Source organism: Nothoprocta perdicaria, unplaced genomic scaffold, assembly GCF_003342845.1.
Source record: "Nothoprocta perdicaria isolate Ctin4 unplaced genomic scaffold, notPer1 scaffold_6, whole genome shotgun sequence".
Taxonomy (NCBI): domain Eukaryota; kingdom Metazoa; phylum Chordata; class Aves; order Tinamiformes; family Tinamidae; genus Nothoprocta; species Nothoprocta perdicaria.
The window spans coordinates 1,689,407-1,708,810 of record NW_020455865.1 but is presented as its reverse complement, the minus strand read 5'-3'; the positions used below and the strand labels follow the sequence as shown (position 1 = coordinate 1,708,810).

The 19,404-nt window shown below is 56.0% G+C and overlaps 1 protein-coding gene across 3 annotated transcripts in view; it reads left to right on the top strand.

Moving 5' to 3' along the window:
* DAB2IP (DAB2 interacting protein) overlaps positions 1 to 19,404 on the top strand; it is a 154,876-nt gene that overhangs the window by 91,159 nt on the left and 44,313 nt on the right. Inside the window, exon 1 of one of the 3 annotated variants that reach the window (XM_026049499.1) lies at positions 4,009 to 4,041. The exons of the other annotated variants lie outside the window; for them this stretch is intronic. The gene's annotated coding sequence lies outside the window, so the exon portion shown is untranslated. Of the gene's footprint in view, positions 1 to 4,008; positions 4,042 to 19,404 lie in introns of those variants that run through there. 3 annotated transcript variants of the gene reach the window in all.

Sequence of the window (19,404 nt, the reverse complement as noted above, 5' to 3'; positions counted from 1 at the left end):
GGGGGCAAATGTCCTTTCGTGCAGTGAGCTCCTTGCTCCTCGCTGCCTCTTTCTGTTGGGCTTTCTGGCTGTGCAGGCCCCCGTGCCTTTGCAGGACATGAAACCCRGATTCTGCAGCCGGGGCCTTCCTCGTGTGGCACCTTCTGGCACCGAGGGCTTTTCTGGCTCCTCTTGAGCCTTGCTCTTGATCCAGCTGCCCGCACTGCTGCCGCGATCGTGTTGCACGGAGCCCTTCAGGGGCTTCCCCGCTGCAGACCTGCTCTCAACCCTTGTTCACGTTGCCTTTTCCCTTCTCTTCCCAGTCCTGCACATGCCTTTTCATGGTGTATTCAGATCTCCTGCGATCTCTTAAGAAATACATGCTCTTCCTAATAGTTCTCTTTATTCCTTACCTGACTCTGGGCTGTGTCAGCTTTTGCYTTTCTGATCTCCCTCCCACTCCTGGGCCTGTTCTGGCTAGTTTGTTCCTTCTCATATCGTCTGGTTTTGGGTTAGTCAGATGCGGTAGTTTGGGGTCTTGCCTTTTCCTGGCGGCAAGTCACCCCCCAAGAAGAGTAACAACCCCTAATCCCGTGTCCCAATGTGCTTGGGTGCTGCCACGCAGTAACGCCCGGTCAAACGCTCTCCTGATGTCAGCAGGAAAAGTCTGCAGTTAGCTGCCAATTCAGGAGCACTTTCAGATGGAAGAAGCTGGGCTGGCTTACGAACACAAGGTGTTTACAGGCCGGAGGGACTCTGCAGAAGAAGGTGTTCATTTAAATACACTTTTTCTTCAAGAGGACCAAAAACCTTTTTAAAAAATGGGTCACCRCTACATCTGCAGCACTCGGCCATTTTACATATGATGTGATCACCCGCTCTGTTTATCTTTAGGCAATATGCTCCTGCAAACTGCCGATTAATTGCAGATTTGRTGCCTGTCTTTCCCAGCATCCTGGATAAACAGGGGGAAGCCAATCGGAAGGAGACAGCACTGGCTGYGAGGGAAGGAAATTTGTCATTGTCCCAGCGTTGTTATCGGAGCAGCGGCAGCTCGGAGCAGCACCCGCCTTGTAAACACCCGCTTGGGACACCGTCTGATTTACATCCACGTGTCGGCCGCTGCTTGCAGCAGCCCTTGGAGCTTTCTAAATTATTAGATGCAGATTGTCCTTGCTAAAAGGCAAGGACTAGCAGCATTAGTAAAGGGTGGTAAGCAACATTTCTAAAATTACAAGATAAAGCCAGGTCCAAACTAACCGAAGGGAGAGAAAAGGGAAAGGGAGCTCACGGTTTGGTTTCTGGTTAGCTCCACTTGGAGCAGGCTTATATGTGGATTTTATCTAGAGGACCTTTGGGAAAGATTTCCGGGACCGTTGTGATGGTGATTTTACTTCTTCAGGAAGGTCAGAACCATTGTGCTAGCCCAGAGGTTAGCACAATTCCCAGCACTAAGCTGGGAATATTTCCCAGTCAGAGCAAGGTTTGTGTGTCACGTACGCGTAGCCTGCAKGAACCAAGCAGCGCTGGGCGCGGAGCCCCGTCGCGCTCGGGGTGCTGGGCTGACCGCCTGCTTCCTTCTGCCCCCAACTGCTGYGGCCGCCGAAACGCCCCGGGGCGGCCCAGGGCGCTGCTGCCCTTCCCTCTCTCCCCCTGCTTYTCTTCTCCTTCTATCATGCTCTAAAACTCTGAGTCTTGAAAGGAAGCTCAGCGGAATCTACAGGGGCWCCAGAGACCCAGGACAAAATCTTCTCCTAGGGCAAGGCTCAAGAGGATTTTAAACTGCCTCCTTGACATTGAGTTACTGTAAATTAACAGTTGCTTCCAGGCAAAGAGTGATGAATGGCCTGAAATGAAGAGATAAGTGTGCAGATGGATACACTCTCCCAGGCTCTCGTGCACCTCCTGAGGCATGAGCAGCTGGAAATAATTCCTAAGACAGGGAATAGTKGATGCTGGGTCAATTCTTATTATATTATGCCAATGTATATAAGAGAATGAATAAGTGGAGTTAGTTTTAACTTCTGGTAGTGTAGTACAGAATAAAAGCAAACTCCTTGTGTCTCGCAACAGCGCAGACCCCATACCATGTGTGGCTGTTGCTTAGCTGTTTATTTTAACCAGCCACAGTGCAGACTGTCCAAGTTCTAGTCCTGTCATTTAACATTTGCCTTCTGGTGGTGCCGTAAGGCCACAGCTGGGGCAGGACGTGCCCCTCACCCTGCCTGTTTGCCGCTCAACCAGGCCACGTTCGCTGCAAGGACCATCCCRGGAAACGGGACAACTGCGGCCAAGGTGGTTCTTGCATTTTCTGTGAGTTTCTTTCCCTCGGGGAATCTAACTGAAGCCTCCTGGCAATTACGTGGGTTTTGTACAGGGGGATTATTTGCTGCAAATGCTCTTCTTTAGCTGCACTGCCTGGTATTGCTTGGCCTTTTTCATCCTCATTCATCAAATGTGTAGGTTTTTTCTATTTTGCAAAGAGCACATGGGTTTGAGCGGTGACATTTGAAGGGGACAAGGGAGCTCTGCTGCAAGGCATCTGCAGAGCACTTCGGGCACTGGGACATCTGTAATAACATCCATGTGCAGCAGGAGTTATCAGCCTGTCAGGACAAGAGGCAGGAATCTCGCAGAGCCTGAGGACTTTGGGACGGACTGCGTTGGAGACGGGCTGGATCCAGGTCACAGGGAGAGGTCTCTGCAAGACACTGCAATAGTCAGAGGCTGCAAATTACACTAGCAGCAGAGGAGATGCTGCAGGATACAGTCGTGCCCTGGAAACGGTGTTGTGGTCAGTAGTTCAGGGGCTTTGAAGTACATTTTCTGTYGAAAAAACTCAAGATATTGCATGCRGAGCGAGCACCTCAGGCCAGGGCAAGCTTAGACAAAAGTAATTTAGGTTTGTGAAGACAAAGGCCTTTGAAGGCCCTTTCCTGTTGGCTTGGGGAATGGCACAAGCAGCTGGAGTGGATAAATGGCAGTTTAAATCCCAGCATTTGCCATCAGCAATGACTGAAAAACGCTGCCTTGGGCAGGTTGGTTTCAGGAAAGAGGGAGATGAAGATCTGTGGGCATTCCACCAAAATGCTCTTTTTTTTTCTTTTCCTGCCCTCTCTCTTTCTCTTTTATTTGTGCAGTTTGCCAGAATTTTCTAAGTGACAGGATGGCCTGAAATGCGCTGAATTGAGGCCACCGCGTGGAGGTGGGATGGGCTGGGGCCAGGGCCGCTCTCAGGGGCTGCACTTGGTTCCTACGGGAGGTGTGGCAGGTAGAGGGCAGGCAGAGGGTACCGGCAACTTCAGCGGGGTGGGAGGAAAGTGTCCTTTAACTCCTGCATGCCCGGCTGCTGTTTGCTTTCTCATAATTAAAAATGATGCCGGAGGAATCCCGACGTCTTCACGAGGTTTCGGGTGGGCAGCATCCCAGGAGCGTCCTTGCGGGGTGGCAGTCGCCTGGCCCTGCGTCCCGGTCGGGATGCCGAGTGGAGRGCGCTTTGGAAGCAGACAGGAACCTGTTGCTGAGGAGATGGAGGAGAGAGATCGGAGTTCCCAGACTCCTGTCTGGGAGTGCAAACTGATGCAGTGATGTTCAAGGTTCTCCTTCCRATGTGTTTGCTGTACGGCACTAGCTACATAGTATAGAGAGCCATAAAGTTTAAAGATGGAGCTTAATTGGGAATGAGGCGCGTTGTGCGCAAGCCCGGCGCGCAGGGAGCCCGGCCCTGGCCCGTGGCCAGGCCGCCCGCTGCGGCGGCCGCCTCTGCGGAGCAGCCCCCRGGCTTGCATGACAAAGGAGGGGAAGGGGCTGAGCTTCCCTCGCCTGCACCTCCCTCYGCAGGGCAACAGTCGCTCGCTTTAATAATCCCGCTGTCAGCGGCGCAGGAAGCCGGGCCGGCCGGGAGGCTGCGCGCGGGTGAGGAGGCAGCTGAGTCAAAGAGGCCGGAGCAGGGAGGGCTTGACCAGCCATGGGCGCGCGCTGCTCGGGGAGGAGCTGAGTTTCCCAGGATCCCGGGACCGCTTTTCTGTGTGGATCTTCTTCTTCTACCCTGTGCAGCCTTGGGTAAGTGCCTGGTAGTTTTCCACTCGCCTCTCTCTGCAGGAGTTTGCTGGGACTTGACAAATGCACAGGGAACTGCAATGGCAGCGTGTTTCTTGTGCAGCCCGGTTTGCTCTGGAAGGGGATGAGCCAGTCTTGGGAAGCTGGGCCTTGAAAATCTTTGGAATTGCTGTGTTGCTTCCTGGCAAGGGCCGTGGAGCAGAGGCGGCGAGCGTGGCCACGGGCGCCACTGGGCACCGCAGCGTTGGCGGCCGCTCCAGAGGGAGCCCGGCTCGGCTCCGGCCGCTCRGCGGGGCAGCTGTCTGGCTGCTCCTTGGGAATGTGGCTGGGGATGGCGGCAGCAGCGCCTCGAGCCAAGCTCTGCCTTCCATCATCTGCCGGAAAAGGAGTCTTCCCATGTTCCCGGGCAGGGGGAGAGGGGCGGGAATCGGGCGGGGAAATGGCTTGCGTGGGTGCCGCTTGTTCTGGCTTCTGCCCTCCCGTGGGAGGGAGGAATGTGGAAGCTCCGCACGCCTGGAGGAGGCCGGGGCACTGGGGGGAACCTGGAGCACTGGCGGCGCGGGACGGGAGCTGCGCRCTGCCTTGGGAGGCAGCCACACCAAAACTTGGGTGCTTTGTGAAAATGGGCGTCCTTTCCTGGCATCCTGCTGCAAACCTGGAAAGGCCAACTCCGAATGGTCTTTAAAGCTGTGTTATTAGTCATCCTCCACACGGTTTGTTTCCTTTTCACGTTTCATTTTGAGCAGAAGCAGATGGGTCGGTGCCGCTTCCCTCTTGTCCCCTTTTGTTAGCGTCCGGCTTCCCGTCCAGCGTCCGGCTCCATGGGAGGCTCTTGCTGAGGCAGAAAGGTGCCTTGCACTGGAGCCTGGCGGCACTCGAGCCCCTTCAGGCTCCACACGCGGGGCCYCCTCCCAGCCCTTTTCTCCCAAAGTGCCCGGGTGACAGGCGCCGCTCACAGTATTTTAAGCAGCTGCAGTATCCAGCGTGGCCTTCAGATTATTCATTATTCAATAAATGCAGCAAATAATAACTGCAGTCTGAAAATGAGTCGCGTTGAGAGCACTGTGTAGCGGAGAGCAGCTCCCCAGCACTGGAGGGGAGGATCCAGGAGGAGCCGGGAGCCGCCGGGCTGGGACATGGCCCTGYGAGGGCAGCGCCCGACGCCTGCCGAGGCCACTGCTGCTCCGTCTGTGCTCGTTAAATCCAAGCCAATGGTTGTTGAGAGCCGTGCTCCTGATTAGAGGTAGTGGTGCGGCTCTCCTTGCTTCCTCCTGCTTCCAGCCGCGCTTTGGACACTTTCCTTGGAGCAGGACTGGTGCGGGGTGTTTTGGAGCCCCCCGCCTGCAGGGTGGCAGCGGCCCCAGGCCAGGCCCTGGCACCGTGGCAGGGCTCCCAGCTCCCTGCTCTGGCCCTGCAGCCACCGGCAGGACATGGCCCCGGGAGGGGAGTGACAGCAGCRCTGGAGGAGAGGGCAGCCCCGGTGGGGGAAAACTGCCGGACTCCTTGGAGGCCGAGCTGCCTCCCGCAGTCTCCTTAGCAGCAGCGCTAAGAGGGACAGCGCTAGGAGAAAGAAGTGGCTCCGGCTGGGCAGGGAGCGGCGCTTGGGCCCTCGGCACACTGCAACATAGAGGGGGAAGAGGCAGCAATTCTGTCAGCTTCCATCCACAGAAAGGCTCCAGAATTTCGCCTCTTCCTGGGGGAAACGCTCCTTTTGCACAGAAATGCTCCTGCTCTGCTTCTCTRTGACTCCCCTCACTTCAGAAATCTGCAATTTGGTGGTAGATTTAACAGTAACAGATAGAGTTGTCTCTTGTGTAGCCAAGAGCAATTTGAGGCCCGTGGAGCCACAGGCCCTGGGGTTGGGATCGCGTCCGCGGTGGCCGGGGGCGCTGGATCCACTCCATGTGCGCAGGTGGCACCGCTGCCATCTGTGACCGGAGCTGCTGGCCCACTCACTTCCCGGGAAAGAACAGGATGTGGACAGGGCTGCAGCAAGGGCATGTACAGCAGAGAGGAGGAAAACAAGAGCGAGACCGATACAATAACAAGGAGGCTTTAACAAAGGCTCGGAGCAGCTCGTCACATCCTGCAGCGCTTGACTCACGTTTGGGACGCGGATGTTCTCGGGGGCTGTGCAGCCAGGAGCGCTGCCGCGTGTGCACGGCCGGCAGCGGGACCGGAGCCCGCGGCAAAGGGGCAGCACGAGGCCGGGGCAGGAGCTGTGTGGCCCAGCAGCCGCGTGGGAATTGATGAGCTCTGTCACACACAGCAGGCGAAGCCTGGCGACAAATTAGTCACTGGCCGCGGCGCAGGGCTGCCTGGGAGCCCTCCCATTCTTTGCTGGCGTAAGAACCAGGTGGTTCAATAAAAAAAAGTCTGATAAAGAGACCCCTGACTCCCAGCACTGCTGCATCCTCCGTTATCAGCTCAGCAGACATGAGGGATTGCGAGCCCAGAACACGCTTTCTGCTGCCCGAGCTGCTCCCGCTTTCAGTCATCACCAGCTGACAGCGGCAGCGGGTCCCTGCGCTTGCCGTGTGCTTCTGGGGACCCAGGCACGGGGAGAGGCGGCTCCTGCCCCAGCCCCACTGCTCCGGAGCCGCCGTCCCGGCCGCTGCCCTGGCCCTGGGGACTCGGCCTCCTCTGCGGGTATTGTTGTTGCTGCAGTTTGGTTTAGCTGCGGCCCAGCCCGCGCTGCTGTTTCCTACGATTCTTGTCCCCCTTGATGGCCGGGTTGGCTGTTCCCATCTGGGCTCGTGYGCTCCCAGGTGCTGTCCCTGGCTGCTCTAGGAGGACGTTAGAGCTGTGAGATGGGTGCGAGGGGCCGGGGCTGCCGCTGCCCACAGGAATTGCCCTGCGGAGGCAGGGGAGGAGAAGGGAAATGGGTGGGAACATGGCCTGGGCCCCGGGAAAAATAACCTGCATGGGACTTGAAACGTGGTGGTGAGGAGGAGTGAGGGAGGGAGGGAGCCCTTCAGGAGACTGAGAGTGTTTGTAGCTAAGCGACAGCAGCAGGAACAAATCAAAAGTTTCAGGGCTCCACTGCCTGCCTCCCAGGGTCAGGAACTATATTTTTCCTCTGTTAACAAGATTGCCTTCCTTTGAACCACCAGCTAATAGCTGCTGCTGGAGGCAGGGTRCCGCGTTACTTAGACCGGGGGCTTGTTCTGCGATCCTGGGCTAGAACCTCCATGAAAGGACCAAGATAAGTGTCCTGCCAGAGGCGCTGAAGAGACTCGGGCGTCCCAGTGGCTTGCAGGAAAACGCTCGGAGGAACAGCGGTGTCTGACGCATCCATAATGTCCTTTAACTGTCCTGGGCACGTCCTGCGAGCAGCTCTTACAGGCAGCGGCTGTGGAGCGTGGCCCCACTCCCCAGCGGGCGAAGACGAGGCGCGCGGTGCTCTGGGATGAAGGTGTCGCGGTGGCTGTTGCTGCTTTCCCCTGCGCGGCTCCCGGTGCAGGGAGGGCCCATCCCGCTCGCTACAGTTGCAAGGGATCCTCTCCCTTACATGGATTTATAAAATATACTGATTTTATAAATCGCTTTGTGCAGTCRTCTCCATTAGGTTGTAGAAAAACCTACAAGCAAGATATTTTACTTAAAAGTAGGTTTTATTCATAATGCGGCAGTTTCCCTGGGATGCCAATGGGGATGGTAGCAAATCAAATCCCAGCAGTAGTTTCTCAATGGACTTTTTTTTTTTTTTTTTGATACTACTTTATAACCTCAGGGTATGTTTAGTCTCTGCTTCTTCCTCCTGCTTAGTCAGGAGCTGGTTAGAAAGGCTGCGGGAGGCCTGGCCGGGCGCGAGGGGCTGGCGGCGGCGCCGCGGGGACGTCCCTCGGAGCACGCTCCGACAGAGCGCCGCAGCCCTGGGACCCTTCTGAACACACAGCTGCAGCACACCGTAAATCTGGTCCTTAAATAGAGCTATTCCCTCATCAGGAACCCCAGAGACCTCTTAGCCTTCATACACACTGAAGTTGGTGTTAATTATACAGTGGAGGATATTAAGGCCAGATCTCATGATATTTATGAGGAACTCTATTCCTAAAAAGAGATTTATTATTTTAATGAAAGGAACGAACTGTAACGCAGGTTTTGGGCTTGCAGGAGCCCTCCTGTACCTGCCGTGTCCCCGGGCCATAGCGAGATGAGGCTGCTGGGCAGCTGAGGGGGATGCGGTGTGCGAGGGCTGTCGACTGCGCAAAGATGTTTAGCTTCAAATACCGCTTTGCAAAACTGGGGCCGAGAGGTGATTTTCAGTTTTGTTATTGTAAGTCTAGAAATGTTTAAAAAATGTTTAATTTCTCACTAATGCAATGTTAACAGGTAAGGTATRCCTGAACCTGCTTCGAGTTACCCTTTTAAAAGGGACTGTCTGTGTGTTTTCACACTTTATATGATGTTTCTCTCTATTTTTACCCTTGCAAAGCTTACTGTGGCATTGAGCGTTTCCGTGGAGTGAGGGAGAAAGCAGGAGTCTGGAGGGGGCCAGGCTAGAGCCCGGCCCGTGCGTCAGCGCCCGCTCGGAGCAGGGGCTGCGTGCAGCGGCTGAGCCCGGGCGGCTCCCCGGGGTGCCCGGCCAGGGCAGGGCTGTGGGAACCGGCTTTGCTGCCRGCGGTGGCAGCGGTCGCTCGTGCGGGTTGCATTTCACCTGGTAGAAACCTCTGGGAGTCATGCAAGCGCAGGCTGGAAATGGCATCAACTGTGTGGAAAGGAGAATATGCGACGGCAGGTCAGGGAAGGATGTTCTGCAAGGAAGAGCAATGGGCTGGGTGCTTTTGGGGAGCACGGGCTGTGCGTGTTGCCTGGTGCTGCTTTGGGGGCACTTTCTCTACCCCTGTGCCATATAAACCCTTCTCATTACGTTACTGCTTCTCTGCAAACTCATACCGCCTTGTCTTTAGTTTAATTTTTACATCTAATGAAACAGCCTTGTAATTAAATCTAGTTTACCAAATCCCTGGACAGGGTATCTCATGACAAAAAGCAGTCTCRTATTATTATTTTTATTATTATTAATTCAAAGTAATGAAATATTGAATCTTTATCAAGTGTAATGCATGAGGTTAATCCTTTCAGATCAAAGGAAATGCAAGTGCCATTATTTATGCTCAGCACATCTGATTAGGGTCCCGTTCCATTCTTTACTGTTTATTCGCACCTTGAGAGCATACTGCTGTGGCCTGGGATGTACGATATATGTAAGTGTAGGTATGTACGTAGGTATTAAGAACCTCTCTAACTAAGAACCTCTCTAACAACGCCCGGCCCCACCAGGTGAGGCTGCCTGGAGCCCCGTCTGCTCTCCCGCTCCGGTGCTCCCAGCCAGCGGGATACGCGGCGGCCGCCTGGGTGCTGCGAAGAAGCTTTCCCAAGGACRGGATGAGTTCGGCTTCCGGAGCCCTGGCTCCGACCTCTGGAGCTGTTCCCAAGCTCGGGCCCTGGGATGTGCAGACCTGTGCTGGGTGCCTCGCTGGCCTCGCCGCGACGAGAGGCTCAGGTGGTCAGGGCGGCTCAGAGGTGCCGCGAGGGCAAGACCAGCTGGAGGTAGGAAGGTTGGGACTTGTTTGTCTGCATGTGGCTGGCTCAAATATTCCCTTCTTCTGATCATCCTTCATCCTGTCTTTGATCTGGGCTGTACTTTTCCCTGGAAGTTGTCCAGTGTTTGTGGGTAACTAGGAAGCTCCTTTATTTACCCATGAAGCCACATCCCTCAAATTAAGGACGCTGTGATGAGGAGGTGGGACTGCTGCGTATAAATTCCTTGCTGGATAAACGTGTTTGACTCCTTCAAAAGTTCTTGATCTCTTTATTCCTACAATGAGCACAGAACTGCAGCACGGGCTCCCTCGTTTCATCCTAAAAGCTTGGCTTAGTGCAGCGTGGAGAAGCCTTCCCAGTAAGGGGTCAGGCTCTGCCTCGTGGCTCCGGATCCTTAGGTCCTTGTCCCATAAATGGAGGAGTTGGGTGCCCGTGGATCCCAGGCTGGTGCTGCGATGCGCACGCCGTGTCGGTGCTCCCCCCAGAGCTGGAGGCTGCTGAGCCCGGCCTGGCACCAGCAGCACCCGACACACAGAGCCGCGGGGTGCCCGGGTAAGGGCGCCGCTCCACGGGGGAGCAGGGAACGAGGCCGCCCTGCCTGGCCCTCCAGCAAGCAGGAAAGGCCCCTTGTCTCCAGGGGGACAGTCCCTTCTCCCTCCTACAGACACGGGATAAGTCGCTGTGAGATGATTCATAAAAAACTAATTTATAATTTGCCAGAATATAATCCTGTTTGATCAGTGTTATTCAGTTCCTCTTTCTTTTAAAATTCAGTGCACTTAACTGTTCTATGAGGGTTTATGAATGTTTAAAAATTGCTTTGTGGTCCCTAAAGTAATTTGACAAGTCTGACAGCTATTGATTAAAAACCTGAAATTATTCAGACTGTAGGATGACTTGGGGGATTAGATAGAAAGTTTTTTCAAATGTGAAAAGAAATAAGATGTTGGAAAGTAAATATGTTCTTGAATATTTTTTGAAAAATCCATTACGACTGTGAAATTAAATTGAAATGAGATACTCGGTGTGGAGCTGAAGGAGCCCAGCGCTGGCTGCGCGGGGCGGCGCTGGCCGTGCCAGGCCCGGCAGCACCACCCGGCCCTGGCGGGCGCCCTGCGCACGGGCTGCGCAGAGCCCTCGGCTCCTGCGGCACCGCAGCCCCGGGACGCCCCGATGGGCAGCCCTTGCACAAGGGCCGCGGTGGGAGCAGGGAGCAGCTGCTGTCTCGGATGCCTCTGTCTCTGCTTGTCCTTCTGGAGCAGTGCGCCGGGAAGGGTATCCAGGACTGGCTGTGCCACCCCGCCACGTGACAAGGGGAGTCTGGAGGAGCTCATTAGACCAGCCCGGCCACTTTCCAAACGGCCAGAAGGGACGGCTTTGTTGAGYGGGCCTGGGCCTGTTCTCTCAGTGGCACCCCAACTTCAGCCCGCACCCATGAATGTGCATCCCCCCCGAGCTGCTCTCTCCCACTCGCCCTCCTTCTGGGAGGCTGCTCTCGCATTTCTCTTTGCTCGTGGTTAAAAGCTCTCCTCTTTGTCACATATTTACTCCGGGGACCTGGGGACCTTCTCCCCCAGTCTTTTCTTGTAGGCTTTTCCAATACTAAATATCCCCATGGTTCGAGGAGGAGCTGCCCAGCCCAGCAGGAGCTGGCGCCAAGAAGGGCCGGGGCCAGTGTGRCAGCTGGAGAGACAAGTTAATTTGTGCGTGTGCTGCAGGGAGCCCCCGGCACAAGCCCTGGGGGAAACCCTCGCCTCAGACGAGCAGCTGGGGCCGTCTCCTCTGCACCTGAGAACCCGTCTGGGAAGAGATGGACAGCTCAGAGCCAGGGCCAGGGTGCCAGCAAGACACGCGTCCATAGGAGAGCGCGGGCTGGCCCGAGGTYGGCTCTGCAGGGCTGCACCTGGCGGCCTGCGAGGCCACAAAGAGCCAGTCTTGGTTTGCTGGCATTATCATTGCTGGTGTTTAATTAGCTAATTGCTTGCTTTTGGTATTGTTTAAATGCTGGAGAGAGCCTGTCCACACAGATGATGAAGTGTTTGCAGTCGTGATCCAGTCCGCTGGACTGGATAGCACAGTTGGGAGTGAAAATCGTCTGTGTCACCATTGGCAGGATTGCCGTAAATAAGAACAAATGCCACRACGTTACACGCGCTGTTGGATGGTCACAGCACCCTAACATACCTATCCATTAATGTCACCTCCGAGTGCTTTGGCAAGGTCAGTAAGCAGTCCGTGAGGAAGGAACGGAGACATCAGTGAAGCAGACTAAAAATAACCTGTGCCTCCAGCATCGTGTTTCTAACCTTGTGTGGGCAGGTTTATCCGTGAGGAACTGGAAGCTTCTGTTAGAGATCTCTGGTGGCCTCGGCGGTAAGAAAGAGCTTGAACATGTTTCCTAGAAGTGCTTTGCTTTGGGTGAATAACGTCAGGGTTTAGCAAAGTCAGCAGTGATTGACCCGCCGGCACTTGGCTCCGCTGTGCAGCGGGGACGGTGCGGGCTGGGCTCGTGCCGTGAGCGCGCGGGGCCTCAGCCTCGGCACGCGCTGTGTGCGGCAGCTGTGCGCGGCCACGTCTCSCTGCGTGCTAGGAGGTGCTGGGGCTGAGATACACACCCGCTGAAACCACCAGCAGCGTTTCTGTCACTGATGTGGGATCTGCCCCTCAACTTCTGTATTCCTCAGCTGTGAAAAAGGCAAAAACCTGAAGAGCTGCCTGCACGGCCACTGCTGGCTGCTGTGCTGGGCACCAGCTCTGCAGGACCCCCGAGGCCACGGCAAAGCACGCGCCACGCCGCAGGTGCTGGACACCRGGTGCCTTGCTGCTCGCTTGCCCCTGCGTCTCCTGCAGCCCTCTCCTTCCCGGCACTCAGTGTCAGAGCGTGCTCAAGAACCACAGCTTGGGGTGCCCTCGAGAGACTCCATGGACACATTGACAGTGTCCCAGGGCCTGTGCACAGTGATTTAAATCCTCCTGCTCTGTGTGGCCTTAAGTTACATTTCAGTGACAACGTTATATTTTAAAAAGATGAGTGAGAAGGGGACCCTCAGGTGCAGCGAGTGCCCAGCAGCCCGGTGCAGGGAGTGGTTCCGCAGCAGATGGGGATTATGCAGGAGAGCTTCCCCTCGGGAGCCAAGGAGGCAGCGGACCACGGCCCCGGGCGCACTCTGAACCCGCCTACCTCTGATTAATTAAGTTTTTYTTTCCCTGAGCCTGATTTAGTTCTTAAGTTCTGAATGAAGGATTTAAGAAACTGGAAATTAAGGACAGTTCTCATCCCCTCTGTGCTCATCTCAGCCCCCTCACTATCGCGTGCACACACGTCTGTGTAATCTAGGGCTTGATGTGGCTGCAGACAAAATCAGCCTCCAAAGGGATTCCTGTCCCAGAGGTCGAGTCCCTCGCTCCCCTGGCAGCAGGATTGTCCTTCTGCCAAGCTTGTAACGTTGGTGGGGCAGGACAAACACGTGCTAATACTGGCCGTGGGTCTCGGGGAGCTGAGGGGCGATTCTGTGTCTCTGTGGAAGGGAGGAAGGAAGGTTTCTGTGCAGCGGGGAGTGTCTGTCCCTCGTTGGTGGCAGTGCTGGACCTGCTGGGTGGCCRAAGGGTGACGGGGCGAGGGGCAGCCTCTCTGGACACTGAGCTGGCTCTGCAGCCACCGCCTTAAATGCAAACCGACCGGCACGACACGGAGCCGTCGTCGCCCGGACTGCGCCGCCGCTTTCACACTGTCCTCCGCGGTGCCTCTTGTGCTCTGCAGTGACCAGGGCAGCAGTGCAAATCCCCCTGCTGCGGCAGAGAGACCCTGCTGTGGAAAACCCTGTGYTATGATATGATTAGTGATAAGGAGAAATGCAAATTAGGAGGCAGAATGGTTCGATTTCTCTCTTTCCTCCGCTGCTTTGGGACTTGGCAACTGCGATAGGATTGTTTTCCTTTACAAGAAGGTCTGTAAAATGTAGCTGGGAATATGTTTGCTGCTTCCAGGCAATTGAACGTGCTCAGGTACAGGAAAGTGGCTCAGGCACCCCTTCCCTAATTGGATCGTTGCGGTGGCGTGTTCCTGTGCAGCACTCGAGCCGCAGCCCAGTAAGCGCTCAAGGATTTGGAGGGCTGGGAGTTTACAGCTGTAGTCAGATCTAAGAAAACTTGTCAGAAATGATTCTGCTGATCCCTTAATTAGAATTCTTTTAGCCCACTTCCAGGAGGAGAAACAGTTGTCGTAGGATAACGAGCAAGGATGATTTGACTGAGGGATGTACGATAATCTGCCCTGGATCTGCTCTGCAGTATTGCACTGAATTAACTTATTTCTCTATATTTGTTCATATGCAAACCATAAATAATTTAGCATTTTGTGTCTTGTTCTGTGAATGTGAGATGAATGCTTGCTGGTTTCACATCAGCTGCAGCAGGGATATTTATTACTCTGATGCTGGGGCATGATTGCTGCATATTTAATACCTGCATAAATCAAGGCCGGTAGCTGCGGGCGCCAGAGCGCGGCCCTTCCCTCGGAGCTCAAGCTGGGCCGGGATGGGAGCGGAGGCTTCGCTTGTCCCYGAGCAGCCTCCATGTTTGAGCGGCTCCCGGGCCTCCCGCTCGGGGCTCTCCTGCACAAGCATCGCAGCGGGGAGGCCACGAGCGCCCAGCGACACGCGCCGGGCGGCACCGCCAGCGCCAGCAAGGAAACAGACCTCTGGGAAGTGGCTAGACGATAAGGCCAATATTTAACCTACCTTTTAAAAGGAATATATATATATATATATACACATAGAGAGAGAGAGAGAGAGAGAGAGACATACACACACAGAGTTTCTCACTAATGCCTTTGACAATAGTCTGCAAATCGCTTATAGCCATGGCTGCTGTGGCTGGAGCTGCTGACATTCTTACTATGGGCAGTGACATCTCTGCTGGCTTTTGTAGTGTTCTGCACCATGGGGTGAGCGTCTTGGCCAGCCCCGGGCAGGCTACCGTGTCACCCGGCTCCGGGGTGTCTAACCCGCCCGGCAGGGGAAGGAGTGGGCGCTGCTGGGCCGCGCAGCGTGGTGGGGACAAGCGCGGGGGCCACCGGCTGCCCGCGCGCCAGGAGCCTCCCACTAGGCCGGGTTGCTGCTCTCTGCGCCTCGCACGTTCCATCCCTGGTGCAGTCCGGTGTTCCAGTGCTCCAGAGCTGCTYGTTCCTGCAACGCGGCCTGGCCTCACAAAACGGTTTGCCCGGCCTCATGGGACAAAGCAGCGTCTCAGGGTGCGCCAGACACGCGGCCCCACGGCAGCCTGGTGCCCGTGCCGAGCGGCAGAGCACCCAGGCCCGGCCGGCACCGCCACGCTGGGCATGCGTGGATCAGACATGGCTCGAGCCCCGTCCCTTGCTGGCCTGCAGCCGCTTTGCTGGTGTTCTAAAAGCAGAGTTAATAACTATTTTTATCTCTATTCTCTCATTTCTCACGTACATATAAAGTCTCTGTTGATGTTTAGCTTGACAAACCAGGCTGCAGTTATGATGCCAAAAATCTCAAAACTGTCATGGAGCGAGGGAGGGATAAAGGGGAAAAAAACAACTTAGATAAAAGAGCTGTAGAGTCAGATGCTGCATGTGGCACACTTCCCACTCCGCACGGAGAATTATTAATTTACGTGGTGGAAATCTTTATGGTGCACAATTCAGCCGGCTCTCTGGCTCCACTTGGGATCTCACTGGCTTTCAGAAGCTACTCACACAGTTCTATAGCAAAGGCGTTTAAAGGCATTTTGTTTTTGTTTCATCACTATGAGAACTGGTCTAAGGGGAGGCACATGGCAGAGACAGGCTGCGGTGGCGGGGCCAGTTCCCACGGGAGTTGTGGCAGGGCCTCCTGCGTGGCCGTGTGTGATTCCTAGGGCCGGCCAGGAAGCTGCRGCACCTACGGCCTCAGTGGCAGGGCCGGGCTGCAGAGAGCTCCAAACCTGGGTGCAGAGGTGTCCCCTCCCCGCCAAACCGCCCCTATAGCACAGGCTTCCTAAGGTCCCTCACAGAAGGACCGAGGGATCTGGGAGGCCCTTTGGGGCGCCGCCTGCACCCCGGCTTGTTCTGCTCTTGGGGATGTGGGCACTGGACACCAAGCCGGCGTGTCTGGCAGCGGGACAGCAGCGCAGCGCTCAGGCACTGCTGACCGGGGGGTTGTCTTTATTTGGCTTGTTGCAGACAAGAGTGCCCAGACTGGGATTGAACAGCAGGCCCTGTTGTGCTCCGCAGGCGAGCTGGGGGTCCCAACCCCAGCAGGCCCGTGCGCTGCATGGAGCCGGCCGCTCCYGGCCCTCAGGAGCGAGGGCCACACTTGGCCACACAGGCTCTGCAGCCCCGTTACTCGCTGGGGAACTTGGCAGGTTTTGCTCCTGGCGCAGGACATGAGGACGTGGCGGTGTCTACGCGAGTCCCGCACAGCGGTGGCAGAGATGGGGCCAGGGACTGGGTGAAGGGCAGTTGTACTGGGGAGGAATTTGCCGAGCTCGTCCCAGAGCTCAGCCATGTGCTTCCAGCTGCTGGATCTGCCCAGGGGTTGTTCACATCCCCTTAGCTGTTGTTTCTGGCAAACGCTTGGATTGGCCCTTGGCAGCGGGTGGTCGTGGCAGTGGCTCCGGCTCAGGGCACCTCAGTGCTGTGGGCCCACGTGGCAGCGCTCCGTGAAGGAGGCTGATTTTTATAGTCATTTAAACCTACAAATCTGTCAGCTGCCTCCCCGAGTGGAATAGATTCTGATTTACCGCCCGATTATCCTGAGTAAATCATTGCGAGGCAGCCCCTCGGAGCCGGGCCCTCGGAGCCGACCGGCCCTGCGCGCGGTCGAGGCCTGTCGCTGTGGCACCACTGGCCCGCCAGGCTGCTGCTCTACAGAGGTTTRTGAAACGGTGTGAAACAATTTCCAGGAGTTCATTTTCCAGAGCACTAGCACTGATCCCTCAATGTGCCCACCTGCCTCCTGCTCCCGAGGAGAGCTGCGTTATCTGCGTTGAAGGAAAGCTCACTCGTCCTCACGTGTTGGGAAAAAAAATTAATTTTAGGCTTAAGGTGGGACTGTCGTTTATGAACCCTGCTCAGTTGGTGCATTGCTCGTGGGTCCTCACCATGACCTTTCCATCTCTTAAACCCTCTGGGCTCCRCACCGTGCTTGTTAGTGGAGCCTTCCGGAGGGAGCGGCAGGTGAGGGCTGCGGATAAGGGCTGCACGCGAGCTTGACTCTGTGCTCATCCGCGCGCCCCTATCAGGCCGCCGCTCTAATTTAATTTAGGGAGCGCCAGGATTTGGAGCTATTAAGAGTTTTTCACAGTCTGTAAGTTTTAATAACGATTTCTACATGAGCCAAGGAAGCAGCAGCCCCCGCGCTGCGAGGTGTACCTGCACTTCGGAAACTGGTCAGGAAGCGCTGCAGGACGTGTCAGGACTGCAGCCCTTAACCGCATAGGGAGCCAGCGGACAAGCACAGGGAGCATTTCCTTAAATTTATTTCAGTTGTAAACTTTTCATTGATTTTTTTTTAGAAAACATCATTCAGCCTTCAAATTCAGCTGATACTACAAAGCCGAGGGTGCTGTATACACCAGTATTGTTAGGCAGAAGGACGAACCAAAGTAAAATGTTGTTGCGATGCTAATGCGGGTATCCGTGCTTGTCAGGCTCAAAGTCACAGGGCGTTGGTACCCTCACGTAGTGTAGATTTGAAATGCAAAAGTTGACTTCTGCAAATGCTTCCTAGCTCAAGCTGGTGCAGAATGTTAAGCAGTGTCTCTGAAGCAAGACTAATCACACCAAATGATACTAGACGTTTGCAGGAATGGGGCTGGCAAAAAGATTTATCAAAATCTGCTATTAATAACAATGCTATGATTAGAGTATAACACCTATAAAATATGACTAGTGTCTGAGTAAAAGCTGGTTTCCTGTTTATCAGTATTATAATCCCAGAGGAAAGTCCAGCAGTTGCTCAGGAGAGCAGAAAAGTGAAGCTAATTACAAGCAGCAGGAGCAGCCGGCCCGTTCGCACTGGCTGTGGAGCTGTAGTGGAACCTGCAGAAAAAGGCAGCCTGAGTCAGAGGTCGGATATTCTTTCGGTGTAAATACTGCCTGATATGGGTGTGATTTATCAGAAGCACCTGGCACCAATGGGGCCAAGTCCCGGCAGCCCAGCTTCTGTGACTGTCAAGCTCATTTTAGTAATGTGGGTTGAGAAAACTTTTAATAACCTATTAGTCCGATCTGCCTTTTATCCCCCTAATCTACAAAATCTACAAGGTCTGGGTAGCTTTTTGTGCCCTTCAGCTATGAAGTGTTTTGCAGGAACTGAAGGACACGGCACACAGAGCGGTGCAGGGGGTGACCCTTCGCTGCATGGCTTTGGGGCTCAGGGCCTGGAGTTGGGACACGGGCACCTGATGGGGGGCATCCAGCTCCATGGTCTGGAGGGGATGCAGAGCTGCAGGGAGGCTGCAAGGAGCTGCACGTCTGTGTGCAGGAGCCGAGCCCTGTGCTGGGGAGATGGCTGGGACCTGGTGACAGCACGAGATGTGTCTGGTCTCAGTGCCAGCTTGAACTGCCACAGCTCTCAGCACGTCTGCCTCGCTGCTGTAATGCAGCACACCTGCTCACCACTGTAATGCAGGCGCTTGTGCAGCTCAGTACTCCCTTCCAGGCTGTCCTCATAGGGCGTCCAAATGCGTGAAGGAATTCTTTTTTTTGAGTGCTGGGAACCTGTCTTCTCCCTCTTCCCAGCTGGCCTTGCTGTGTTTGCCTCTCCACCCACGGCAGGTGCGAGGCTGGTTCCAAAGTCCAGGTGCCGCATTACCCGCCCTTGCCACAGATAACCTGCTAGTAAAACTGTAACTTGCCCGCTGCGAGGCAGATAAGGCGCTGGAGGAAACGGGCAGCGCACAGCCCGTCCCGAAGGCAGCCCCACGCTCGCCCATGGCCCTCGGCAAGGGGCTGCGTGCCAGGGACAGGGCCCCGTGTGCTCACCGTGACCCAGGACGTGCCGCCTTCGGGGCTCTGCACAGAGCATCCCAGCGCTGCTGCGGGTTCAGGAAGGAGAAGCCTGACTGAAGCTGCCTGCTATTATTTTTGGCCACTCCAATAATGTATCAAAAACCTGATGCCGGGCTGGTGCTGGTGCCCTACTTTGTGGAGGCCCTCAAAAGCAGATCGAGGACAGCGAGCTTGTCTCTCTGCATGGCCCCTGCCAGGAAAGGGTGAGGAAGCTCCTGTCGGTGGCCGGGRAGGGGGGCGAGGGGGGGAAAAGACAAGAGCGGGACCCTAAATGTGTTGCTGTGGGGTCCGGGGGCTTCCCCCCACGCTGCSGAGGAGCGAGGTGCGGAGGGGATGGACCGCGGGTGTCCTGGGCTGGGATGCCTGTCCCTGCAGCAAAGCTGCTGCCTGTTCAGGTTGCCCAGCTGCGCCGAACGCGGGATCCAAGCTCTGCTGATCCCTTGCAGCCCGGCGGCTCCCRGCTGCCTCTCTAGATGGGCAGGGGGAGAGGCATTAAGTGTCGCGTTTGGGCAGAGAAGCTGCGAATTCAGACGTGCGTGGGTGCCGCGGGCTGGGGAGGCTCCTGCCGGGGCTCACGCTTCCCTGCCGCTGCCCGGGCAGGAGCCCGAGGGCCGCTTTCCTGCGGGCCACCGGCCCCCGCTCGTCTCCCCGCGCCCAGGGCCGGGCGGCTCCTGCCCGGCCGGGCAGCCCTGCAGAGCGGCACGGGAGCCCTCGGGCGGCGGCTCCTGGGCTGCCGGGCACCCCACGTTGCTCTGCATGAGACGGAGGCGCCTGAGCGCGGCGCGGGGCTGCGGCCG